Genomic DNA, 10,450 nt, shown 5'->3' with positions numbered 1-10,450 from the left:
CTTGACGAACGTTAGATCAGTCACAATGCTGTTTGGTGTATAGTAGCTCCAGGTTTAACTTGGCCAGAGGAAAAATATAACTGGATTTGTGGTCATGAAGGGTGAACCACTGTTCTATTACATGAAGGATTGTATATGATATCCAACTTGAACAATAAACCATTGACAAATTGTAGTTCCGTCGCGTAAAACAGAGAAAGTACAACATATAATTATAATGTTATGAACAAACTATTCACTTCGATTTGATTACTTCTTGTTATAATTCTTTCTGTTTTGATTAAGAGCTTCCATCAGAAGGTGTGATAACCATCAAGTTTCACGATCAACCGCACCCTGACATTGAGCCTGGTCTTATCATTGATTGTCACGTGACTCCTTCCGATCAACCATCTCCTCCCATCACAATGTATGAGATAACCGTTAATGGCGTCGAGCTATCGAGATCGTCTTCACCTCAAATTCGTCTTTCTCCTCTTCCCCGCTGGTGTGTGGACGTGTCGTGTAAGGGAAGCAACGGATTCAGAAATACAACGACAGCGTCTATTTACTGTCCAAAACGTAAGTATTTTGGTCAGTTTGTCAGAGTTATCCATGATTTAGATGCATATTGAGTGCAATAAAGTTTATAGTAGAAGAGTGTATAGAATTGTGTCCAGGAACCGATCGGATATGAGTGATTATTATGAATCATGCTTTCGAAATGTTATCCGTAACTTTGTCTGTAAAAGTTTGTCAGGAAAGCTACGGAATTTAGTGGTGACGTTGATAATACTAGTTTTTTTTTCATGTTTTAGTTCTAGGTAAAGTATTTTGATATCATGATACAAATATCCTACAAAACCTTCACTTGATTGATCACCATACATGGATAGATGCACCGGCATCAGACGCCCTGTCAATCAGACTTCAGGAACAACAGGACGCTAACTATCCAGGAGGAAACCTTTTGGTCAAGTGTCAACTTGAACCACGTGATCAGCCTTACCCTCCTATCCATACATTCGTCATTAAGGTAGACCAGGAGATAGTTTCGTCGTCAGAGGTATCTTCCTTAATCATAGCACCTCGCCCAGACAGGTGTAAACACGTGACTTGCCTTGGTCAAAATGGAGTTGGCTCTACATCGGTTGAAAAGACCTACTGCCCCACGGGTGATGGTAAGCACTGGAACAGCATTGTATCCATTATCATAAGATCAAAAAAAAATGTTGGGAATGAACAAAGGAGCAAGTATTTTGCAATACTTCGTTGATTCGGCGAGGTGAGTAAACGTAAAACCGGCAGAGGCTGCTTCTGTATGCCAATGAAAGTGTATCATATTCAAAATAAAAAGATGATCATAAGGTCAATGCACGTTGTTCTCTGACGTTTACCCACAACCCTGACAAGCATAACTCGTTTAGACGTCTATTTACAGTTCTATCATGAATATTCAAGCTTCATGGTTTTAAGAGATCATTATTTATATATATATATATATATATATATATATATATATATATTTTTTTTTTTTTTTTTTTGGCTGAGATTCATAAAACTAAAAGAAGTCCAAGATTTAAAAGAAAATGAACAGATTATATTCAACGTACAAGAATTTAACAATGTAGAGACGCATGTGTATCATTCACGTAACGTCATTTATTTTTTAAGTACCAGATGTATCATCTCCATCCTGACTCATGGTCAGTAGAGAGAAGACAATCTCTGAATCACGTGTCCTACTAACGAATCGAGAAAAAAAATACAAGCATTTGATGAATTTTTGAGGTAACATTTCAAGGCCTCCAAAGTGTGTACGACTACCAATGCTTTCTACGTTGAAGTGACTTTTCGTATTAAATACCATGCAAGGAATAGTGACTAACGAATGCATTCAAAGACGTGGGATCTATTCAAATCCCGTGGTTTGTTTTATTGATGCTAATTCATATTTTCCCTTTTTCCTGATTTTATATTGCAGACAGCGTAATTGAAATCAAAGTCTCCGAGATGTTGGGAGGCGATGACGTCATGTTCGCAGTGTCATGTCACGTGCCTAGAGAGTACCAACCACAGGCAGGCTTCCATTCATACGTCATCACAGTGAATAATGGCACGTGGTCCACTCATGGTTCCACACCGATCACTATCAAACCAGTACTCAATAGCTGCACCACCGTCACTTGTGACGTCATGAATGTCTATGGTTTGATTGCAGGCTCGAAGACGCTTTGTCCTACAGGTAAGAAACCCGACGCGGATAGCCGCATAAAGGCGTCAACGAGCTTTCACGTATTTATATGGTACAGTGTACTCCCGTTACAAGGAACACGGTCATAACGAAATTACGTTACGAAAAGGTGAAAATTCAGGTCATTCTCATCATTGAAGTCTATGTTGCAAAATTCGCATATACAACGAACGCGGATATAGCATTTTCGTTATAACGAAGTCATTTCCTAGCGCCATTGATAAAGAAAAACAAGAGAAATATGCACGTTATAACGAAAGGTAGATCGCTTACAAACTTACATACCGGGCTCGACATTTACAGAGCGTCTCTGTATGGGCGAACGCTTTACATTGCAGTGTGATTAAATAGAAATTGCCCAATTCGGTCATTGTGCTACTCACCGTATTTGAGAACTCGTGTTTTTCCGAACAACACAAATTCCGTATACCTATTTATACATGTTCGTCTACCCGAAATTAAAATATGGTTCTTTATTACGCAACGTTCGAGAGTGCGAAGATGGTTAAAAGGGGTTTGTTTTAATATCCGAAAGTGAGAGAGAGGAAAAAAAAAAGATGAGTACTAACAAACCTTCGTCAATATAAACCTTATTTCATTTTCGGATTAACAAACCTTAGGAATGACGAACCTTATCACCTTTTTTTTTTTCTGATTAACTAACCTTTTGGAATGATCAACGAACCTTGTTTCATTTTACAACGAACTTACCGAATAATGAACCTTGGGAATAGCGAATCTTTGGAATAACGCGCCTTCGTAATAACGAACCTTAGGAATAATGAACCTGTGGAATAGTGAACTGCAAAAGAATCTTTAACCGTCACTTTTCATGCATGCCTTTTCAAACTATTATAAAGCATGAAAGTAGGCCTTCAAACAACTTTATGCTCAAACGAAACTGATTAGGAACCACCACCTTCAACGTTGCTTTTCAGTGTATGATGAATATTCAATAAATAACATGCTGTATTTGAATGATTTGTGTGCTTTCATCATGATTGTATTTGTTCGGCTATAACGAAATTTCAATATAACGAAAGAATATTGCCGGTCCCGAAGACTTTGTTATATCAAGAGTGTACTGTATTTGCTTCGGTGGGTACGCTATTTGTGCCATACGGCATTCTCTTCATGTAAGTTGCTCTTCCGATCTTGCCCGTGCTCTTCTTAAGACTTTTCTGTATCATTTATCGTCCTGTTTGTTTGTTTGGGGTTTTTTTTTGTGTGTATTTTATTGTGTTTGTTTTGTATCGTATTATCTTTTGGTCAATCCTTTACCCAATATCAGTTAACACAAAGATCCCATAGCCACATTAGTGGTCACATCACAACAACACAGCTGAAGTTGTGACACAACAACGCTATCCTTATTCTGATGGGTGTCTTCCGGTGGATATAAAACATTCACAGGTTGAAAATGGGTTGCAATCTTTCATTGGTGCCCTCCTCCCCCCCCCCCCTAAAAAAGAAGAACAGATTACTGCTGGAAATATTGATTTAAGATGTCAATTAAATCATGTTAGAAGTTCGTGCTTATCATCACAATGTTTATCCTGAATTCAAAGTGCACCGGCCTTTTTTGTCTCCCAACAGATAAGTTCTGTCCAGAGATGCAAACTGTAGAAGGAGTGTTACACCAGGAATCCACCACTGCAGCATTGTTAACGATCGCCTTCATCTTATCAGTGGCGGTGTGTGTTGCTGCAGTCATCAGGCGAAAACAACTCTCTACTCCTACCGAGGTGATTGTAGATCATTTTATTGATATAATTATTATACGAGTATATTTCCCTTCTATATTTTTCCAAGAAGGATAATGTAATGCCTTTTGAAATTAGTTGTAAAAGAATATTGTTTTTTCATAACTACGATAAACCAGTTATCATTCAGTGGATGTGGCATAAATATATTATTGACACCGTCCTCTTCCTTTAAGTCGAATAATGGCACGCTAAATATCTATTAAATTGAAGTATTTACAACACTGGCCATATCAAGGATTATTTCTCTTGGAATGTGCATTAAACGCCTCAATTCCTCAACGATTAACATCTTTAACTCGGTTTCTTCTTTTCAGCTATCAATCACAGACTATGCATCATAATCGAAGGTAAGCATGACTGGGGAATTACTCGTACAACGATTTTGAAAACGTTGCTGACGATAAAAGACATTTTAAACAAAAGTGCAATATAATATCAACGCACGTAATATTCAAGTATACTTTATCTTTCTGTTCTATGTCTCAACCAGGCGGCAGGTACCTGAAAATAGAACACAGCGAATGGAGACACTACCCACTAAGAGAAACCCTGGAGGACCCTGATCACGCGTGTAGATATCTTGCACTACGTGGTTTGTGAATTTAGTATAGAGAAAAGAGGACTAGTCTTTTGGGAGTGTCGGAGCCGCAGTCATGATACCTCCGTGTCAGTAGGGAGGTGAGACGACACCTCCATGACCTCCCTGGTGCCAGCCGGCTTCAGTGCTGACCAGTGAACCATCGCTTACCACGTAAACCTACTCAAGAGACTTTAGCAAGAAGCACCTTCACAAATATCAGCAGGAATGATCAATGATTCCTAAATAAGTGTATCATTAATTTAGTAACAGTTGTAAAGGTAGAGTTTATCGAGTATGTATCGATGCTGGAGAGTTGTTGTAGTCTAAAATTTCTAGTCTCAATCATCAGAATTGGCGGAATATTCGGTGGTTGATTTCAAGTCTGGTGCTAATGCTAGTGATAATGCTGTCTCCTAACCAACTGTGTAGTCACGACTACTTAGTTTTAGACACATTAAAAAATGGCGAAGACGGATTAAAATGCTACAAATTTCTTCTCCAGCACACAACGATTTTAATTTTTCTCACAGGCTCAGCTTTATGTAACCATGTCTAAAGTGCTCGTGTAAATTTCGCGGGCGACCATCGCATTAGTATAGACTTTGCACGTAAAATGTGCATCTATTGTGAGTGAATGTGGGTCTCGAACAACAACGCTTACACCTAAACTTGTTAAATTCAAATTCAAATTGTTTTTATTTTTACGATTATTTAAACGTGGGTCTCAATTCGCTGTTACAATTCTGTTTTATCAAATTCCGTCGAGACGCGCATTTCAAGCTCCGTCATTTTTAGGTAAAACGAAGCAATACAAATATGTGACCCTGCACCTCAAAACAAACAAAAAGTCGCCAGACATGAATTTTCAGTGAAGACCGTATTCTGAAAGAACAGACTTTAAGCTTTAAAATTATGTATAACTCAAATCAAATGGACTCTCCTAACCTATCTAGATATTGGAAAGAAAGCACAAACTCAGGAAAAGTGTGAACTTAGAAAAGAGGCTCTGAAGTACAGTGTCTATTCAAGCGCTTAATCTTTACCAAACCGTGCTGGCTGTGCTATGAATGGGACAAAAAAACAGGAAGTAAACCACCAGAGTAACAACAATGAAGGGATTGTCAGATTAAACTGAAATTAAGCATGCCTCTTTAACACATTCTGTCCATAATTAATGCCCACGTTCAAAGCAGCAGCACTATCTTTTCAAGAGTTATAAGAGTTGAAAGTGAAGAGTGTGGACAAGGTTTTTCAGAAATGAAAAAGGGATATTAAAGACACACCTAATCACACTATTCTACCAAAAGTGTTCGAGATAAACTGCTAGAAAAACACACTTTCCTGCCCGTTTTATGATACCAAATTTTAGCATAATGTAACAGAAGACCCTCTCTTTCAGAAAATATTTAAAAGTCAAGTTCGGCTAGGTTGACCCATTTCACTTTTCAGTCCTCACGCAAAATCAGTGTGTTCGACTTTATGTTCGTTTTGAGGTGCACGGTCACATACTTCCTGTCCTGTCTCCCGAAAGTACATACAATGCCAGTCAAATCAGATTTAAGGTGGAGTGTTACGGGAGACCCCACTCTCTCATCCACTGTGCTTTATATTACAATATCATTTCAGAGTAACCTTGTAGCTATATTAATTCGCATTTTGAATAATTTTTTTAAAACTCAGGCGAGAGCCTTTTGATAGATGTAAGCAAGCAAACAACACCGGGATATTAGCTAATTAGGTTTTTCGCAGCCTCATGTTTTATTTGTCTCGTAAAGGGGTATCTGTTTTGTGAACAAGAAAGGAAAATAAAATATGCATCACCACATAATGTCACGTGTGTACTTTCTATTGAAGTACTATAAGCTCACACTTCACTAGTAACATTTCGTTGTTGCAAATTGACTAGTTAGAATCCACGAACGGCAGATTGGATACGGATTGGATACGGACTAAAAGCGGGAAAAAAAGTAGCAAAACTCTCTCATCTATTTCTTTTACCATACCATTGATATAGCAGCCTATCCTGTATGTGATTCAAAGAACGACCCAAGTCCATATGATTCAAAGAACGACCAAAGTCCATATGATTCAAAGAACAACCAACGTCCATCACACAAAAAAAAATGACATCTCCACAATTAATGTAAATGTTAATTGTGATAATATATGTACTAATTTTTATGTACAATTTTGCCTTCCCATTAGATTAAATAGAATATTATGGGACAAATAAAAAAGATATGAAGTTTTTTTTTCTTAGGTTTTCTCGAAATGGCCTTCCATGGACTTGGGTTGTTCTTATATTCAGATACCCAGTTGTTTAAAACTCAGGAAAGAGCCTTTTGACAGATGTAAGCAAGCAAACAACACCGGGATATTAGCTGATTAGGTTTTTCACAGTCTCATGTTTTATTTGTCTCGTAAAGGGGTATCTGTTTTGTGAGCAAGAAAGGAAAATGAAATATACAGCACCACATAATGTCACGTGTGTACTTTCTATTGAAGTACTAAGCTTACACTTCACCCCTAACATTTCGTAGTTGCAAAGTGACTTGTTAGATTCCACGAACAGCAGATTGGATAACAAGCTACGAAACCACCAAATGGACGCTATGATGGGAGAGACATTCAGAAGCGGATCTAGAGGGGGGGGTTGGGGTGAACCCCCCCCCCCAAAAAAAAAAAAAAATAAAGAAAAAGAAAAAAAAAAGAAAAAAAAAAGGAAAAGAAAAAAAATCCGGGGACCATTTTTTTTTATCTTATCTTTTTTTTAAAACTTGTAATTTTTAATTTGGCAATGACCTCTATACTAAAAATAGTGGTGTTTTAAATGCAAGAAAACGCCATTTTCACACACAGATTTTCAAAAATTCTCCCTATTGTGGGAGGGGGGACACCCCCATCCCACACCCTCCCCCTCTCGCTCGCTCGCTCGGGCTCGGTCGCTACGCTTCCTCGCATTCCGCCCCAACCCCCCCCCCCCCCTTTATACAAAGCTAGATCCGCCCCTGGATTCTGAATACCGATGTGATTTACATCTACTCTTCGGTTTGCAGTTAGAAGCATGTGTTTTACCAGTTTACTTTTTATATGCAGGGTTTTACCAATACAGTGGACTCCCGTTATAACGAATGAAGTCCTCGGGACCGGCAGTTTTCTTTCGTTATATCGAAATTTCGTTTTAACCGAACAGGTAAAGAATGAAAAAAAAAACAAACAAACAGAGCGAATAATGTTGCGGTCTGAATTTTAACTTCTGTTGTCTCCTAACCAACTGTGTAGTCACGACTGCTTTAATAGTTTTAGACACATTAAAAAATGGGGAAGACGGATAAAAATGCTACAAATTTCTTCTCCAGCACACAACGATTTTAATTTTTCTCACAGGCTCAGCTTTATGTAACCATGTCTAAAGTGCTCGTGTAAATTTCGCGGGCGACCATCGCACTAGTATAGACTTTGTACGTAAAAAGTGCATCTATTGTGAGTGAATGCGGGTCTCAAACAGCAACGCTTACACCAGCACCAACTTGAAATGACAAAGATGATAATCCCTAGGGGCTAGTGTCAGCCAAAGCGTGAAAAAAGCACGTAAATTGCCAACACCGACGGTGGAGCTTGGTTTAGCAGTCGATATGCAACACCGGGCCAAACACCAATTACCGGAAATAGGTCAATTATTTTGCTGTCAACCTGCCATCATCGACTGAATTCAAGTTCTCTTTTATCTCCGGTGCTAGTGTTGAGGCAGCACTAGCACTAACACCGAACTTTAAATCACCCATTTGGGAAGGTACTGTCTCTTGAACTCTTGACATGATAAAATGATCCCAACTGCACATGCCAACACTCTTCACAAGTTACACATCATATTTATTCAGAAATGACAAACGAGACGAAAAATGTAAATAAGGTCAATTAAAAGAGGTTAAAAGAATGAAATGAAACAAAAACTGTCTGAAAGGTTCCAATATAGTTACTCATGATTAAACTTGTTAAATTCAAATTCAAATTGTTTTTATTTTTTACGATTTTTAAAACATGGGTCTCAATTCCCTGTTACAATTCTGTTTTATCAAATTCCGTCGAGACGCGCATTTCAAGCTCCGTCATTTTTAGGTAAAATGAAGCAATACAAATATTTCCTGTCCTGTCTCCCGAAAGTACATTACAATGCCAGTCAAATCAGATTTAAGGTGGAGTGTTACGGGAGACCCCACTCTCTCATCCACTGTTCTTTATGTTACAATATCATTTCTTCCGCTACCAATGCCTAAGAGTAACCTTGTAGCTATATTAATTCGCATTTTGAATAATTTTTTTAAAACTCAGGAAAGAGCCTTTTGATAGATGTAAGCAAGCAAACAACACCGGGATATTAGCTAATTAGGTTTTTCGCAGCCTCATGTTTTATTTGTCTCGTAAAGGGGTATCTGTTTTGTGAACAAGAAAGGAAAATAAAATATGCATCACCACATAATGTCACGTGTGTACTTTCTATTGAAGTACTATAAGCTTACACTTCACTAGTAACATTTCGTAGTTGCAAATTGACTAGTTAGAATCCACGAACGGCAGATTAGATACGGATTGGATACGGTCTAAAAGCGGGAAAAAAAGTAACAAAACTCTCTCATCTATTTCTTTTACCATACCATTGATATAGCAGCCTATCCTGTATGTGATTCAAAGAACGACCCAAGTCCATATGATTCAAAGAACGACCAAAGTCCATATGATTCAAAGAACAACCAACGTCCATCACACACAAAAAATAACATCTCCACAATTAATGTAAATGTTAATTGTGATAATATATGTACTAATTTTTATGTACAATTTTGCCTTCCAATTAGAGTTAAATAGAATATTATGGGACAAATAAAAAAGATATGATTTTTTTTTTTTTTTTTTAGGTTTACTCGAAATGGCCTTCCATGGACTTGGGTTGTTCTTATATTCAGATACCCAGTTGTTTAAAACTCAGGCGAGAGCCTTTTGACAGATGTAAGCAAGCAAACAACACCGGGATATTAGCTGATTAGGTTTTTCACAGTCTCATGTTTTATTTGTCTCGTAAAGGGGTATCTGTTTTGTGAACAAGAAAGGAAAATAAAATATACAACACCACATAATGTCACGTGTGTACTTTCTATTGAAGTACTAAGCTTACACTTCACCAGTAACATTTCATAGTTGCAAATTGACTTGTTAGATTCCACGAACATCAGATTTGATAACAAGCTTCGAAACCACCAAATGGACGCCATGATGGGAGAGACATTCAGAAGCGGATCTAGAAAAAAAAAAAGAATCCGGGGACCATTTTTTTTTTATCTTATCTTTTTTTTTAAACTTGTAATTTTTAATTGGGCAATGACCTCTATACCAAAAATAGTGGTGTTTTAGATGCAAGAAAACGCCATTTTCACACACAGATTTTCAAAAATTCTCCCTATTGTGGGAGGGGGGGACACCCCCATCCCACACCCTCCCCCCTCCCCCCTTTATAAAAAGCTAGATCCGCCCCTGGATTCTGAATACCGATGTGATTTACATCTACTCTTCGGTTTGCAATATTAGAAGCATGTGTTTTACCAGTTTACTTTTTATATGCAGGGTTCTACCAATACAGTGGACTCCCGTTATAACGAATGAAGTCTTTCGTTATATCGAAATTTCGTTTTAACCGAACAGGTAAAGAATGAAAAAAAAAAAAAAAAAAAACAGAGCGGATAATGTTGCGGCCTGAATTTTAATTTCGTTTTAGCCGAAATTTTGTTATAACCGTATAGCGGGAGTGCACTGTATGTCATGACTTTCTTTATAAAAAAAAAAAAAAATCAAAAACGCCATAGAGCTGCTGTACAT

At 37.7% G+C, this 10,450-nt stretch overlaps 1 long non-coding RNA gene across 1 annotated transcript; it reads left to right on the top strand.

Moving 5' to 3' along the window:
• Positions 1–3,835: 3,835 nt before the first annotated feature.
• LOC139738978 (uncharacterized) lies at positions 3,836–5,290 on the top strand. Its single transcript, XR_011711488.1, has 3 exons — positions 3,836–3,978; positions 4,314–4,346; positions 4,490–5,290. It is a non-coding gene; the product is annotated as an uncharacterized lncRNA (long non-coding RNA).
• Positions 5,291–10,450: the final 5,160 nt, after the last annotated feature.

Source organism: Diadema antillarum, unplaced genomic scaffold (assembly GCF_040938485.1).
Source record: "Diadema antillarum isolate AM-2024a unplaced genomic scaffold, OU_Dant_1.0 seq00000778_RagTag, whole genome shotgun sequence".
Classification (NCBI taxonomy): Eukaryota; Metazoa; Echinodermata; class Echinoidea; order Diadematoida; family Diadematidae; genus Diadema; species Diadema antillarum.
This window is presented reverse-complemented; position numbering and strand designations above follow the sequence as displayed.